Below are 16,721 nucleotides of genomic sequence, written 5' to 3' on the forward strand. Positions count from 1 at the left end.
AGGAACTCATCAACCGTCTGACACCCTTGTTGGTCACATTCCTGAGAAAATGGCAATTTATTTCCCCATCAATCTGATGAAAGGCTCCTTTGGACAAGAATGTCATGTTTTGAACCATGTATACTTATTAAAGTGTGGATGTTCTATATCGTATTAGCTTCCGCTCAGCGTCTACTGCACATATCTCACTCCAGTGACATGCACTGAATAAAAACTTCACAATGTACCTTTACATACCAACATCCGTCTGGCCACACCCCCATCTGCTACCTACATAAGCAGGGGTGTGGCCACACACTCATCTCCTTCTCAAATTTTACCACAAGAGAGTGCCTGTATACACCACTTGACGAGGTTGTTTAGTTGAAGAAAGGAAAACAGAAGAACAAGGAGATACGTTGACGTTATATCTTTATTTTCTCTCTCACTATTTTCGAGAAAATACGGCGATCATGTCTTCGTCACTGGGGTGTCTGGAAGATGATGATCATTCTGACCTCCACCGGCTTTTTTGTATTAGGGGCTCGCGTCGCTGATCTACTCCCCATCTGCAGTCCTCCTTGCTGCGGCTGGATAGGTATTGAACCTCCGGTTATACAGCTGGACTGTAGGAGGCACCGGCTGTTGTGAGAAACTGGTTGTTTTCTGGGTTGGGTGAGTAATGTTTTGCTATGCGAGCACCAGTTGTCTGCTAATGCTATGGGGGTTGGCTGACAATTTTACGAAGGCCGGCCCCAGATTGGGGTCCTCTGCTCGGCCTCTTAGGCGACGGACGGAGGGTCCTGGTCTGATGCCCATGATGGTCAAACTAGTGGGCCGCGACCGAGATCTGGTTTAAACCCGGGGTTCTCTGGACGAGCGGATGCTTCTCTGTCCCGTGAAGGCCCCATCTTTCAAATGAATGTGAGAGTACACCCTAAACACAAGGAAATGTGGGTCTGGATCTTCTTTATCGGTAGTTCCATGCTCAAGTCGGCTGCAGCCCGTATGGGAATTGTGCCGACTCCGCTGTTATGTCTGTTGAATCACTGTTGAAATCTGTGTTGACATTTCTTTTTCTCTTCTCTCTTAGGATGAGGAGGGATTCAGGCGGCGGCCTGTCTGAAGTGTGGCTTGTTATGTCGTTGTGTACAGTTCAGGTGATAGCTGCTTAGGTTGCGTGCTAGTGTGTGGCCTACTGTTAGCCAGTCAGCTGTTAGCTGCGGAGCTAGGCCGTTGTGTCACTAGGCTAGGAAACGTTAGCTTGTTGCTATCAGTCGAGAGCGGCTGTTAGCTTAATGCTACACTGTTGAACAGTGATGCCACTAACGCGTTACTAAGTAACGCGTTATTGTAATCTGATTACTTTTCCCCGAAAATAGTAATCTAACGCGTTAATCTTTACAAGCCAGTAATCTGATTGCAGTTACTTGTCCAAGTGGCTGTGCGTTACTATTTCGTTACTATCTCATCATAATGCAGGCGGAATGCAGTATTTTCTTTCGTTTTCGACAGTCAAAAAATACGTTTGGAGCTGTATTTCCTTGTATTGGGGGAGTGACGTCACAGCACGTAACCTCACGTGTTGTTCCATGCTGGTGGGCGGTGGCTGTTATTGTTATTATCAGGATAGCGAGCTAGCAGGGAGACGCTGCGCGCGGCTCAGAGGAGCCTTCCCTCGCGCGGCACAGAGGAGCCACTGGTCTACTTCACGTTTGTGTCAGCTAACGCGCGGCTCAGAGGAGCCTTCCCTCGCGCGGCACAGAAGAGCCACTGGTCTACTTCACGTTTGTGTCAGCTAACGCGCGGCTCAGAGGAGCCTTCCCTCGTGCGGCACAGAGGAGCCACTGGTCTACTTCACGTTTGTGTCAGCTAACGCGCGGCTCAGAGGAGCCTTCCCTCGCACGGCACAGAGGAGCCTTCCCTCGCGCGGCACAGAGGAGCCCCTCGATGTTAAGCCGGGTGAAAAAAAACATTCACTATGCGCGCGGAGGAAACAAAATAATGTCTACCGCATCTGTAATCACAGCACGACCAAACGGATAGAGTGCAGGTATGTTCCACCTTTGAGTTAAACATCTTTTGCATTGCACTATTCATGAACATGGAACACCATACTGCAGTATGTAGGTTGTCAGTAGCCCACAATAATAATAATAATAATAATAATAATAATAATAATAATAATAATAATAATAATAATAATAATAATAATAATAATAATAATAATAATAATAATAATAATAATAATAATAATAATAATAATAATAATAATAATAATAATAATAATAATAATAATAATAATAATAATAATAATAATAATAATAGCATAGGAGGAGCAGTACCGTTTAATAGGCTGTTTTTTAAGATCATGAGCTTCAGATACTGGATAGGTATTCAAACATAAAGAACATTTTCTTGAAGTATAACACTCCAACCCATCAAGTGCTCCTGTGGAATGGCTTTTTAGTCTGGGAGGGTTGGTGCTCACGCCTAGAAGGAACAGACTTTCTGACAAGAGGTTTGAGAATATTCTGTTACTGAGATATAATCACTGGTTTACTCACCCCTCTCCCCTGTTTCACTAGGAACATTAGAACCATATCTGAATAGGGCAGGCCTCAAAGGTAGGGTACATATCAGCCTACATGTGGTGTTATTGACCATTTATCTTTTGTGAAATCTATAGATCTATAGATAGGCCTACCTGCCCTATTAGTACATTTTACTCAAACTGAGTACATTTTACTCAAAAAAATTTTGTCATTCTTATGTTGTGGCAGCAGCAGGGACGACGACTTCGTAACCTAGTTACTTTCAAAGTAACTAAGTTACTCTGATAATCAAGTAATCAGTAAAGTAACTTGGATTACTTTTTAAAGGAGTAATCAGTAATCAGTAATCAGATTACTTTTACAAGTAATCTGTGGCATCACTGCTGTTGAACGTTGCTGTGAGTATAACAAGCCTTAAACACTCGGACTACGACGTCATCTTTGACAGAGGATGTTAGTCGACCCTACACCGGGTGCCATGCCAGCGAGGACTTCGTCAACATGGAGAACGGCGGCTGGGTGGCGCAGCGGACATTACCCTCATCACCAACGCAGGAGACGCCGGGTTCGACTTCGGCTGTCCCGTTAACCAGTGTTGCAGTCCTCTCGGCCTGCGCTCAGGGTGGAGGTAGGGGTCCTGCCGGACTTTAACACTTCTTCTTTCCTTCCCTTCTAAATGTTTTGTAATAACGATGTTTTCCAAAACGTGTGTTGCTGCAATACATTGAGTATACGACGTGTGTTGTGTGTGAATTGTCTTGTCGCTGGTATAGCTTCTCTCTACCTAGGAAATCGGCGTTGTTTTTTACGTGTGTAAAAATGAACTGGTTTAGTTGTGATGAGAACATGTGTGTTCATGAAACGTTAGTAACATGGTTGAACTCACAACTAAGTGGGTTAATTAACCTATGAAGCTATGCTTAGTGACATGTGATTGAGGAATAAATTCTTCTGACAATGAACAGTGTGTTCACATATTAACAGGTGTACCTGTTCAACCTGGTCGTATCAAGGGTAAGGTAGGAGGGGTGACCCCCCCGGTTTTTCCCTGGGGCTTCCCCCCTCCTCTCAGACATGTTTTGTTTACAATATATTGTGTCACTGTGTTTGTGGGGATACGATGTAACCCTCAGCTTAAGCTGCTGGGGTTGTGCTTCTGCTTGAGAAATGATTTCTTTCCTAGGGAAAAGGTTGTTTGGTCACTGTCATGTGTGCTTAGCAAGGCCTGTGGCCAATACATAATCGAGGACTTATGTTTCTCTCGTTATGAAAAACGGTGTTCCTCTGTAGTAAGAGTGTACTTTTGCCATTTTTTTTGTGATGAAGGGTTGTGTGTGTCGTTGAGATCTACAACTGGGTTAGGTTTTGGCCCACAGAAGCACATGTGTAAGTCTGGTACCGGGGCTCTTAAAGGGGCCCTCTCTGTTCTGTGTTTTTCCTTAGTAAAAATCAGATAGCAGGTTCGCACATGAGCTATGTGAAGCTGTTAAATGCGTCATGTAGCATGCTATGACTGGTGCCATGGCTCTACTTTGTCATTACATCGTATCAGGGGTGAGGAGTCGTAAAGGGGTGAACTGGTAAACCCTTCATCCCCCTTTTTCTGTTTGGGCAGGGGTTAAAACCCCCTGTCCTTCGGGCTTCCTGTCACGTTGCTGGTTCGGCACGTTACAGGGTAGGGGGGGGGGAGTTTCCTGGTCCCACGCCCTGAATGATTGGGAGTGTGCACCGCGGAAATTCCCCCGCCATAGAGCATGTCACTGGGCGCGTTTCTATTGGTAAGACTTCCGTGAGTTGGTCAGGTTCCATGTTATGGTTCTGTTTCAGGGAGTTTTCTTCTGCGCTGATCCCTACTGGTAGTGTGTGTATCGGGTCAGAGCCTCCTCCTCTGGTGTCAGAGTTTCTCCTCTGGGAGTTCAGAGCTCCTCCTCGGAGAGTCCTAACCCAATTGTTACATAGCTCAATGCTGCAATATGTCTTTTCAATCTATACAGCTCACGTGGGAAGTCTCTCTGGGGGTTCCCCGTCCTCTCCTTTTTGGAGTAGGTGGACGGGGTATTGTTTATGGTTTCCCTGACTCCTCGCCTTACAGGTCTGTTGAGTCATGGGTTTCCCCCCGTCATAGGGGTACGTCGCTCACCGTCCCCTCTTATGAAGTGTGGTTGACGGGGTTGTGTTTTCCCTCAGCCGCGTCGCATGGGACCCATGTCCGTATTATTTTTTCTTTTTTCTGAAAAAATTTTAAATATAAAAAGCGGCTTCTTGTCGTTCCCCAGGCGGCTTGGAGGAACGGTATCTGGTGTCTTGTTAGACTATCCATTGATGTGTTTTGGGTCTCGACGTGTACATAGTGCTGGCCCTGGGTGTTTCTGATAGGAATCACGCATGAGGCTTGTGCGCCTTGGTTGCTCATCATTAAAACAGCGTTTTTATGGGGCAACTGGGATGGAGTTTGTCTCCGAGCGCCAGTTTACTAGGTTTGTCTCGACGAATTCTCTGTGATCTCTGGGGGATGTTAACGGAATAGATCAAAGCATAGGTAGAGGGGTCTCACGCCCTTGGGGTGGGCCACTGAGCGCGGTACGAACGGGACCGTCTGGGTGGCGCCCACTATAATGTTTTAGATCGACACGCGTACCTACCCCCCCTCCTAGAGTTGGGGATGTCGGCGTGATTAGGACACGGGACTGGTTCTGGTCACGCTGGTCCAGGTCAGTTAACCCATTGTCTGCCGGGGACGCAGATCTGCTGTTGTGGTACCCTGAGGGACTTGTGCTTTTTTCTGGGGGGAAAATGCCGGGTCGGCCCGGGTGTCACAGGGTTTGATATTATGGAGATGTTCGTTCTCCATTTTTTTCACCCCTCTCTTCTCCCGCTTATGCATGGCTGAGAGGGGGCTGTTGAGGTGGTTTTATAGTACTCCTCTGGCATCCCTGTGTGCGTCCCGGTCCGCCGGGCCCGGTCCGAAGTCGTTTTTCGTCGGCCCATAGGCCTGGGATAACCCCTTTTTGAAAACTAAAACACTTGTACTGCGGTATAGCCAGTGTATACCCGCAGGTGTGTTTTGGAGTTTTTTCCTGAGGGGTTATAGGAACAACCACCGCATGTTGAACCAAGAGGGTGGTTGATTCCCTGGTGTGTTGTAGTGGAGTCAACTCCCGGGTTACCCGGTTGAGTGTGCCCCTGCACGTTCATGACATCTGCCAATCGTGTCAGCCTTCTCTGCCTCAGCCCCTCTAGAGCGTTGGGGATTTTTGGTGGAGGCTTTGACATGGTGCTCAAAAATGCCAGCATACGCCCCTTCCGCCGGGGTGCTGTTTTCAGTTGACCCCTTTGGCGCCAGTCTCGTCCGCAGTGCTCCAGGCTCGGGTCAAGTGCCTGCTGCCTGGATTGAGGGATCGGCCTCTTGTGGAGGTCGTCTCCCCGGTGCGCTGCCTGCTCCCGCTGTAGTGTAGCCTCTTGAGTGCTTCGAGTTACAGCCATGCTGACTGCCTGAGTATGTCAGGGTCAGTGCGCCAGGCGGCATGCTAGTGGGGGGAAGGGCCTGCTCTTGGATGGGCCCTGTCCGAATACGCTGGCGATGTGGGGGGCGGTGTCACTAGTGATCGCCTGGTGAGGTCTTGATGCTGTGGCGTCATTGACCTCTCCGGGCCCCTTTTTTCCGGGGGGATCCAGTCCCTTCTGGGTCTGGGTCTTCCTTTGCGCTCCGCTGCTACGGCCTTGCCACAGGGTTGAGCTTTGCTCTTGACCCCGTGATTTTGGGGGCGGTAACGAGGTTTGTTCCTTCCGTGCGTTCCCTGGTGGCATGCGGGTTGTGCGTGTGCCTAGTCGTGAGGTCAAGCCACGGTCTGCTCACCCTGTGCGTTGAGTTGCTCGAGTTCCTCTTCGCACGATCGGATCCGTCTCCCTCCCGTCCCCCAATAGGGAGGGTATCCCTCCATTAGGGAGGGTCGGGGGGCTGGGTCCTCCCCGGTTCTGATGGTTGTGGGGGGCCTCAGTGGGGTACATTTGTCGAGCATCAGCTCCCGCTCAGCTCCCGTTGTGCAGTAGACGCTGAGCGGAAGCTAATACGATATAGAACGATAGGTTATTAATATAACCGTAGTTCTATGAGTATTAGTGGCGGTCAGCGTCTGGACGCCACTGCGGCCCTTGATCTTACCTTGTGGTGAAATTATTGAGAAGGAGATGAGTGTGTGGCCACACCCCTGCTTATGTAGGTAGCAGATAGGGGTGTGGCCAGACGGATGTTGGTATGTAAAGGTACATTGTGAAGTTTTTATTCAGTGCACGTCACTGGAGTGAGATATGTGCAGTAGACTCTGAGCGTCACTAATACTCATAGAACTACGGTTATAATCATAACCTATCGTTTTCACTACTGAGAAAGTTGCACCCTATCCTCCCTTCATGTATTTTTTTAAGGTAGCACATCTTGCTGCTATGCCATTCACTTTTCCAGAACATGTATACAATTGCAATTAAACCTTGTAAATAAAATGTCACCAAACACATGTAATGTAAAATCAATAAAAGTTTGTTTTACATTGAAACTGAATAACTACCATGTTTAATTTAAGATTTATAATTTGATATCAATGTCCTAATGCAGATAATTTGTTTCCACACAACAACCAGATGTTGGTTTGACAATATTGTGGGGCTGGGGCATCTGGCCTAGCTGGAGGCAAGTTCAACCAACAATGAAAAACAAGAAGACTCACAGTACAATTAAAGTAAAAAAATAACCGTGGTCTGGAGTCTATCCCTGTTCTTCCTGTTTGCCCCTGCTTAAAACCTCACCAGTTGATTAGTGATGCAGCTCACCTGTTCCTGTTCCATAGTGTGAGCAGGTAATTAGGGAGGTACCTGCCCTCAATTACCTTCTCCAGTGGCCTGGTTTGGGGGAAGAGTCTCTGACGTAGGCCATTTCCCTCTGCCAGAGGTACTGGGGTGCCACAGTATGAATCTACCAATACAGATTTGTCAACACAAATAATTCTCTCTGGGACTTTTTATTCTGAAATCCACGTTGTAATCATCTTGCATGTGTAATGAAGCTTTAGTAAATGTTGATTGTTATGAATGTGCAATGTAATCTGACTGATTGCTACTGTATTACTTTATGATAAACTGCAGAAGGGTCTGGCAGATGTTGTCTGCTGAACTATATTTGTTTTCAAGTTTCACTGAAGCCCTCAGACATTTCCTTTATTCTTCTGTTGTCGTTGTGTCCCTGTCCTTACCCTGTGACGTTACCCCGCACATACAGTAACTAAATGATTCAGAGAAGGACATTAACGGGGACGACACAGTTGATGCCACATCTGAACTAGAGCTGTCCCGAATGCCTTCTTTTTGGGCTTCGAAGCTTTAGCACCAATTATCACAGAATATTCTAAGCTTCGTGACAAATGTTCTATGATACTCTATATACTGTGCTTTCTTCAAACTTGCTGTTATTATTAATTCATTAATAATGTATATAACATGCTATATTATGCTATTGAGAGACAAAGGCAAAATCGGACACTCAAGGTTTTTCCTCCACTTAAATTCCTCCACATTTAATTGACTACAAAATGTGCAATAATCCAAATAAATAAATTTAAAATCCAAAAAAAAACTAAACTGCTCATAGGCATAATGAAAACATGCAGCAGTGGCTCAGGAGGTGAGTGGTCGTAATCTGAATGTTCCCGGTTTGATTCCAGCTCCTGCAGACTTCATGTTGAAGTGTCCTTGAGCAAACATACACTTAACCTGCTTAACTGCTCCCAACGAGTTGGTTGGTGCCTTGCATGGCTGCCTTCGCCGTCGGTGTGTGTACAGTATGTGTGAGTGAATGGGTGAATGTGAGGCATTGTAAAGCGCTTTGGGGAGTCGGAAAACTCATTCAAATGCGCTATATGTAAATTAAGTATGTTTACCATTTAACATATTTGTTGATAGCAGTAGACTAATCCACAAAATAAACTGCTGTATAGTCGAACAAAATAGCCTCTTTATACAAGACTAATCAAATTTGTTCATGATAAGAAAAAAGAAATAAGGCCCTTGTTAGTGTAGACTTTTACATGCAATCTTAAATAATTAATGGAATTGCTTCTGTTGCCTTAGGATTAACATGAACATAACATAAAGTGGAAGTAATTTGAGGCTTAATAAAAGCACATAAATACACATGAAAAAAGCAAGAAATAAAATTGTGATTTCACACTAAGTGTGCATTGAGCAAAATAAACTGATAAATTGATTATTTTTCCTTCGGCTTTTCCCATCAGGGGTCGCCACAGCGGATCATCCGTTTCCATCTGTTTCTGTCATCTGCGTCGTCCTCCATCACTCCCGCTGCCCACATGTCCTCCTTCATTGTGTCCATAATCCTCCTCTTGGGCCTTCCCCTCCTCCTCTTTCCTGGCAGCTCCATCTCCAGCATCCTCCTCCCGATGTACCCCACCTCCCTCCTCTGCACATGTCCAAACCATCTCAGTCTTGCCTCTCTCACTTTCTGCCCGAACTGGGCCGTTCCTCTGATGTAGACATTTTCGATTTTGTCCAACCTTGTTACTCCCAGAGAGAACCTTAACATCTTCATCTCTGCCACCTCCAGCTCCGCCACCTGCTTGTTGGTCAGTGCCACTGTTTCTAGACCATACAGCATAGCTGGTCTCACTACCGTGCTGTAGACCTTTCAATACCAATTTTGATAAATTGATAATTTGAGCTAAATAAACCATATCCAATCAAAGCAAAAACATGGAATACACCTAAGGGAAAAAGTCCTCCAGTTCCTTATTTATTCTATGCAGGGCCGCATCAGGGGGTGTGCGAGCAGTGCGGTCGCACAGGGCCTCGCGGGAGGGGGGCCTCGCAAAAAAAAAAAAAAAAAAAAAAAAAAAAAATTATTTTTTTTTAATTTTTTTGCGAGGCCCCCCTTCCCGCGAGGCCCTTTTTCATCACAGACCTAAAATCTAGTTTTGCTTATATGCTTATATATTTCACATTAGACACGTTTGTAGAATGTGTCTGACTTGTTCCTGGGTCCTGCAGACATACTCACTATTGGAGCTCAGCTGGGGTTCTGCAGCAGCAGGCAGGTTTCAACGAAGGGAGTGGTTTTACTTACGTCATGTGTAGACAGTAGTACGCCCGCCGGCGCCGCGTGAGTCGAGATGCTTCCAGCGTGAGTCAGCTGCGTTTGACTATTTCATTTTCAGCGTGCAGCTTTTGACTATGCTTAGTCAAAGACGAAGACGAAGAAAGAGGTCGGTCATTATCATCATTATCAGTCGGTCGGTCGGTCACCAAGGAACGTTGACGAAAGGCCTCTCGCTAGCGGGACAAATGGCCGGAGCCATGATGTCGGCTATTAGCTAGCTTAGCTAAATGCTAACTAGCGTTAGCTAACCTATCCAGAGGGGCGAGGCGAGTGGATGTCTTTTCAAAAGAAGGAAGATAACTTGTGAGCAGATAAATCTGTTAGGCAGCAATACGCCGAAAGGTGTCCAGTCTGCCGGAAAGTACTCGAAGAAGAAGAAGAAGAAATTACACCGTGGGGCCAAGAAAGTCTCCTTCCACGTTGATACTGCGTTATGGTGAGTGACCGTGAGTCAACCTATGATTATATACCCGCCGTGGATCTGACATCTCTCTTTCTCTCTCTCTCTGGAGCCAAACTGGTCGACTAGCTAATACTACTAGTAGCTAACGCTAACGGTGTGTGCCTGGTGGTGAGAGCACCTGGCTGTATGCATGTATACCATGACAAGGCAGCGAGAGGCCTTTCGTCAACGTGGAGACCTGTGTTGCGGCCTTTCGCCCTGCGCCCTCGTGCAGGTAACTAAGATTAATGAAAATGTCATGACATTACCCCACTCTTCCTTCCTTCCCCTCCCGAATGTTTTGTTAATAACAATGTTTTTTTCCAGGCAAAACATATGCTACTTCACAACATTTGGAGATACGACATGTGCTGTGTGTGAATGGTGTAGCTTGTGTAGCTTGTGTAGCTTGGGTAGCGTTGGGCCATTGGCCAAAGCTGTGTGTGGCCTGGTGTCTCACAGTACCTGGCTAGCCTATTTAGCTGATGTCGGCCATTGGCTCCTTGCTTTGGTTTCTCTGGTATACCCTGCTCTTCTTGTTGGATTTAAGTGTTGATCTTTGTCCTTTTGAATCTGTCATACATGCTCTAGTCTCTCTCTAACACACACACACATGACAAACACACATGTTCTGTCTCTCTCTCTCTCTCTTTCTAACACACACAGTCTGCCTATGGCGGCCTTTCTCGATGGCTAGGCTGTGCTCAAGGATCTTCAGTCACAGTGCTCAGGTATTCTGCCACTGTGTACTCTCTGTTTAGGGCCAAATAGCATTTCAATTTCTTTCCAATGTGTCTCTCTCTCTCTTTTGATCTTTGTCCTTTTGAATCTGTCATACATGCTCTAGTCTCTCTCTAACACACACACACATGACAAACACATGTTCTCTCTCTCTCTCTCTCTGTACACTGTATATTGACTGTAGAACGGGAGCTCTCTCTCGCTCTCTCTTTTGCTATATGTTGACTGTATCATGCCCCGCCTCGGGCAGCGCTATTATTTAAGAATATGTTGACTGTATATAAAAAAAAAATATATATATATATATATATATATATATGTATATATATAATTTTTTATTTTATTTTTTTACCTTTGGGGGGGGGGGGGGGGGCCTCGCGTTATATCTCGCACAGGGCCTCGCATTTCTCCCAGGCGGCCCTGATTCTATGCATCAACTGAAAACTGATGTTTTACCCACATCAACCACCGGCGTCTCACAAAAAACACTTGACTCTATGATGATAAAGTCCCTTACAGATAACAGGAAGCGAGTCGTAACTGATGCTGTAGTTTCACTCATTGCTCAAAATAAGTGATTTTTTTTTATTAGACATTCAAAAAAAATACAAGATTCCAGAAAAAGGATGCTACACAAAAAAGTCAAGACTTATTTCCATTGTGGTCCTTAGTCAGACAGACAAGCAATACAAAACATGACCATAAATAACAATTTGACAAACTACATAGACATGAACATTTTAAATGCAGTACAAACGTAGCCACGGGCAACAATGTATCAGACAACATTTTCATGCATTTTAAAATCTAGTTTTTGACATTGTCGAGGAGCCATGATTTTACTTTTTTCTTAAAATTGTGTCGGCTACTGATGCATTTTAGCTGTGAAGGTAGCAAATTCCAATTTGCCTGTCGATATCCGAATATCGTAGAAGGAAGGATTTAAACGATTAATGAAAACACTAAACAAAAGTACTGGCTAAGCGTCCCGCTCTTAAGCCATATCGAGATATACCTCATCTCTGTACCTACTGTACTCCATGAACGAAAACAAAACACCCAAACACTTGACCAGGCCCCGCCCCAGTGGCTTACTATAAGACACCGGGCGTGGTCACCACTCACCCTTCCTCGGGAAGAGTTTTCCAGCAGAAACCCCCCCCCAAGGGACCTCAGGGCACGCTTAAGAGCGGGACGCTTAGCCAGTACTCATATAACTAGGTTATATACATAACCTATCGTTATATACTCGTACTGGCATCGCGTCCCGCTCTTAAGCCATATCGAGATATGGGGTAGAGCGGACGCGAGGCCCGACAAATGTACCCCCTGAGGACCCGTAAGCCCACATCAGGGGGGAGGGGAGTCCCGTCACCCCTCCTTCCTAGTCAAGAGGAGGCGGCAGTCAACTCCACCCAAGTGCGAAAAGAGGGGACTAGAACCTCCAAACGCACAGCACAGGCGGGACCACGTGTGACACAACACCTTGCGGTCCACACCCACACATCCCTGCTAACCCACCCAAAGGCGGGAAGCAGGGGAGGTTCCAGACCTCAGAACCGCCTGGGAAACAGAATCCCCAGTCATGTCCATGAGGTAAAACCTTACGAAGGGACCCGGGGAGGACCATGAGGCCGCAGCACAGATGTTCTCCACCGAGGCCCCTCCTAACAGGGCGGCAGAGGCCGCCACCCCACGAGTGGAGTGCGCCCTGACACCCCCAGGGGGCGGGCAGCCCAGCCAACGTGTAGCAAAGGGCAATGCCCTCGCACAACCAATGGTACATGTCAAAATACTTCCCAAAGGTCAGTGAATACCACGATCACAACACCAGAGGGAGCTCCACAAATCATGTTAAACCCAGATTCGGCTCAAACAAGGGACTAAACACGTTTCGCAATTATGCCACATCAATGTGGAACGCCCTACCCAAAGCTGTAAAGGAATGTGAATCACTACCCACTTTCAAAACCACTCTCAAAGAGCACCTACGGGAGACTGCAATTCGAAACTGGCCCCTGTAAATGTCCTAACCCAACCCCCTCCAATGTACAGTAAATGTCCTAACCCAATAATACACGAGACCCTCTTCTTGGGACCAAGTACGTTTTTGTCGATATCCCAATGTACAGTTTCCCCCACCCCGCCTACCCAACCCCCACCCCCCCCCCACCCACCCAACCACCTCCAATGTACAGTCCGCCCCCACCCCACCCTACCTACCCAACCCCCCACCCCCACCCCACCTACCCAACCTCCTCCAATGTACTGTTTCTATGTCAAATGTATACTCTCTATTTTAGATGCTTTTTGTATCAGAAACAGTACTGTATTTGTAAATCTGGTATGTCATAAATGTATAGGGAGACTGCAATTCGAAACTGGCCCCTATAAATGCCCTAACACAACCCTCCAATGTACAGTAAATTACCAAGTATGGTCTTGTCAATATTCCAATGTACAGTGTTGCTTGTACAGTTGTACAGTGTCCCCCACCCACCCCTCCTACCCAACCTCCCCCCCCCCCCAACCACCTCCAATGTACAGTCCCCCCAACCCCCCCCCCCCCCCCCCACCTACCCAACCTCCTCCAATGTACAGTTTCTACATCAAATGTATATACTCTTTTTTCTGGACTCTTTTCGTATCACAAACAGTACTGTTTTTGCAAATCTGGTATGTCATAAATGTATAGATGTAGCAGTACTGTCTATCTGTATGTCATGTATGTCATATATGTTACGATGAATTGAAAATGGGGGACCCTGATGTAAACAAGACGAAAGTCTTTCTCTGGTCTGCATCCCCTTAACAATTGTATGTATTGAGCTGTACTGTACTGTACCCATTCTGCAATCTGTTAATAAAGTTTTCAATCAATTCAATCAATCAAACTCAGGCCGCACCGAGAGAGCACACAGCTCACCCACGCGCTTAGCGGAGGTGATGGCCAGCAGGAACGCAGTCTTGAACGACAGCTGTTCCAAAGGCGCTCGCTCAAGAGGCTCAAACGGGGCCTCGGACAACCGACCGAGGACCAATTGAAGATCCCAACTCGGAGCCAGAGAACGTTTCACCGGCTTAAGGCGCAGAGCGCCAAGCAGGAAACGCTGCACAAGAGGGTGGCTGAACAACGTACGCCCTCAAACCCCTCATGACAAGAGGATATAGCCGTAGCATATACCCTCACCGTTGAAGCCGACAGTCTATCAGAATAGACTGAAGGAAGGTAAGGACAGCGTCCAGGAGGCAGGACACTCCCAGCCCTCCACCTTACACCACTCTTGGAAAAATATGCCACCTACCCGCGTAAACCACGACAGTGGAGGGAGCATGCGCGTTCCGGATGGTATCAACCACAGAAGGATCCATCCCCTCCAGACTCAGCCTCTCACCAGCCAAACCATCAGCGGCTGGCCCAGCACAGGGAACTGGCACAGAGACCCGTGCGCTTGAGAGAGGGCCCGCAATGACCAAGGAACAGGCCACGACGGGGCTACCGAGAGCCGGAACAGGACCGGGAACCACACAGCTGCGCCCCGGTCCGGCACAACCAGGATCAAGGTCCTGCGCTCCCCAACGTACCCGCCCCAACCAACTGACCTAACAGATGTATGGGGGGAAAGAATCCCAGACGGCCACGGCATCGGTCCCAGACCTGCCCGACTATGTCCGGACGTAATCCCCACTTGTCAGGGTGAGGACCGCCCTGCGACATCACACATGTACCCACATTCACCCTGCCGGGGATGTGGAGAGCCCTCAGGCTGCGCAGAATGGAGAACGCCCATAGCCAGCCGCCCGTCGCCCGGTGCAGACGGGGGGAGCGTACTCTTCCCTGTCTGTCGACATACGACGCTGACGTCATATTGTCCGTCCTGATCAAAACACAGTTTGAGGACCAGAAGGACTGCCTTCAATACCAACACATTGAACGTAGCGCAGACCGGGCAGCATGGCTTGCCAGCTGCCCCCTACTGCGTTGGCCCGACGCGTCTCCAGCGAGGGAGGCGTCGGTGAAAATGTGACGTGTGACAGCCTACTGCCCATGGGGACCCCCCTGGTGAGGACCCCAGGCCCTCCCCAGGGGGCGAGCTCCCCCAGTACTGACACGGGAACCTTAGCCGCTTCCACTTGCCTCTCACCGGGTCTATTTCCATACTGGAAAAAACCCACCTCCGTAACCTCCTCCTGGGGTGAAGAGGAGGCCAAGAGGGACCACGGAATGAGCAGATGCCATCATACCGAGCAGGCATATCATGGACAGCGCCGTAACCGTCCTAGGATGGAACCTCCCGAGCGTGTCGATAACACGCTCTGAGAGGAATGCCCATAGCACTCCACCCGTTGACTGGGAAGAGGAACACTCTACTTCCAGTCTACAGCAAACCCCAGGCAGGTAGGAAATTCCACCACCTGCCTGGTATGAGACCTGACGATCCACCTTGACCGCCAAGGACCAGAACGTCGTCAGGGCAGAATACACTTCGTAACCCCTGACGACGCAGAGGCCCCAGTGCAGCCTCAACGCACTTGGTGAAGATGCGGGGAGCCAGAGAAAAACCGAACGGCAGCCTCTGGTACTCATACTCTACACCCTGCAAAGGAAGCGTAAGTAAGCCCTAGGATGGAAGATCGGGGATGTGAATACGCATCCTACAGGTCTATGGAGGAGAACCAGGCCCCCACCTGACAGTGTTCAACAGGTAGGAGACAATCCAAAAAAATGCTGAACCTTCCCATGGGACAGGTCCAGCATGGGTCTGACACCCCCCCCCCCTCCCGATTTCTCGGGCACCAGAGAATACCGGGAGGAAAACGCCACAACGATGGCTTGCTTTGTCCACAGAGATTGGATGTTGTTGACCAGAGCTGTCACTGCTGGTGACCCTGACAATAGGGTCTGTACCAAACCTGAAAACGGGTGGGGTTGTGTAAATACAAGTCCCCGCCTCAGCATTCTCTCCATCCACTTCGACATATGGCACTGCTGAAGCCATATGTGATGATACTCCCAGAGCGCACCCGCCGCCATACGGCGCTGGTCCGCAAGGAACTGTAGATAGGCGGCCCGGTCCCTCCCGCTGTGCGTAGCCAACTCTGAACCCGCCAACCGTGCGGGCAGGGCGTTCCGTGGAATCGGGACAACGGTCCCTGATACAACCCACGAGGCAATCGCACCCAAGGGGGGACCCCAACAGAAAGGGCCGGTTTGATACGGGGAAGCTGACATCATACCAGGTGACAAAAGCTCCCCCACTGAACACCCCTCCAGAACATGCTGAGGAGTTGTTCTGCAGCTAGACATGCAAAGTGTGAGGCCCCCATGGGTTCCTACACACCGTAGCCCTGCAGTGATATTACTACCACCCAAATCTAGTGTGCCTGCGAGACCACTGCCAATCTTTCAGGAGTGGGAGGCACCAACGTGATACCGGGCCTGGCGAAGGCGAGGGCGGGGAAGCCCGCACTGTTTGCCTCAAAAAAAGGTCTCGAGCCCCCCTGCTGACAACACTTGTAGTTGACAGACATAACACCAGGCTCAACCAAACACAGCTTATGGTGTGGGAGCCGCTTGACAGCACAACATTCTCACGGACAGACCCAGGCTCAGCCATCAACTGGGTGTCAGCCCCTGTCCCCATGAGAAGCGAAACGTGCGGCCGCATGCGCCTCAACGAAGGCTCGTGGCCCGCAGCCAAAGGAAAACAAATCAGAGCCCCTTCTCCGCCGGTGTTGGGGGAGGGAGTGATCGGAGAGCGGGCTGCTCGCGGCAGGACGGCGACGGTTTCTCAGGCCGCGCTCATCCAATATGGCCGATCCCTCGTGGACTGTTGACTCA

The sequence above is a fragment of the Notolepis coatsorum genome (assembly GCF_963971535.1).
Source record: "Notolepis coatsorum genome assembly, chromosome: 4".
In the NCBI taxonomy this organism is placed as follows: Eukaryota; Metazoa; Chordata; class Actinopteri; order Aulopiformes; family Paralepididae; genus Notolepis; species Notolepis coatsorum.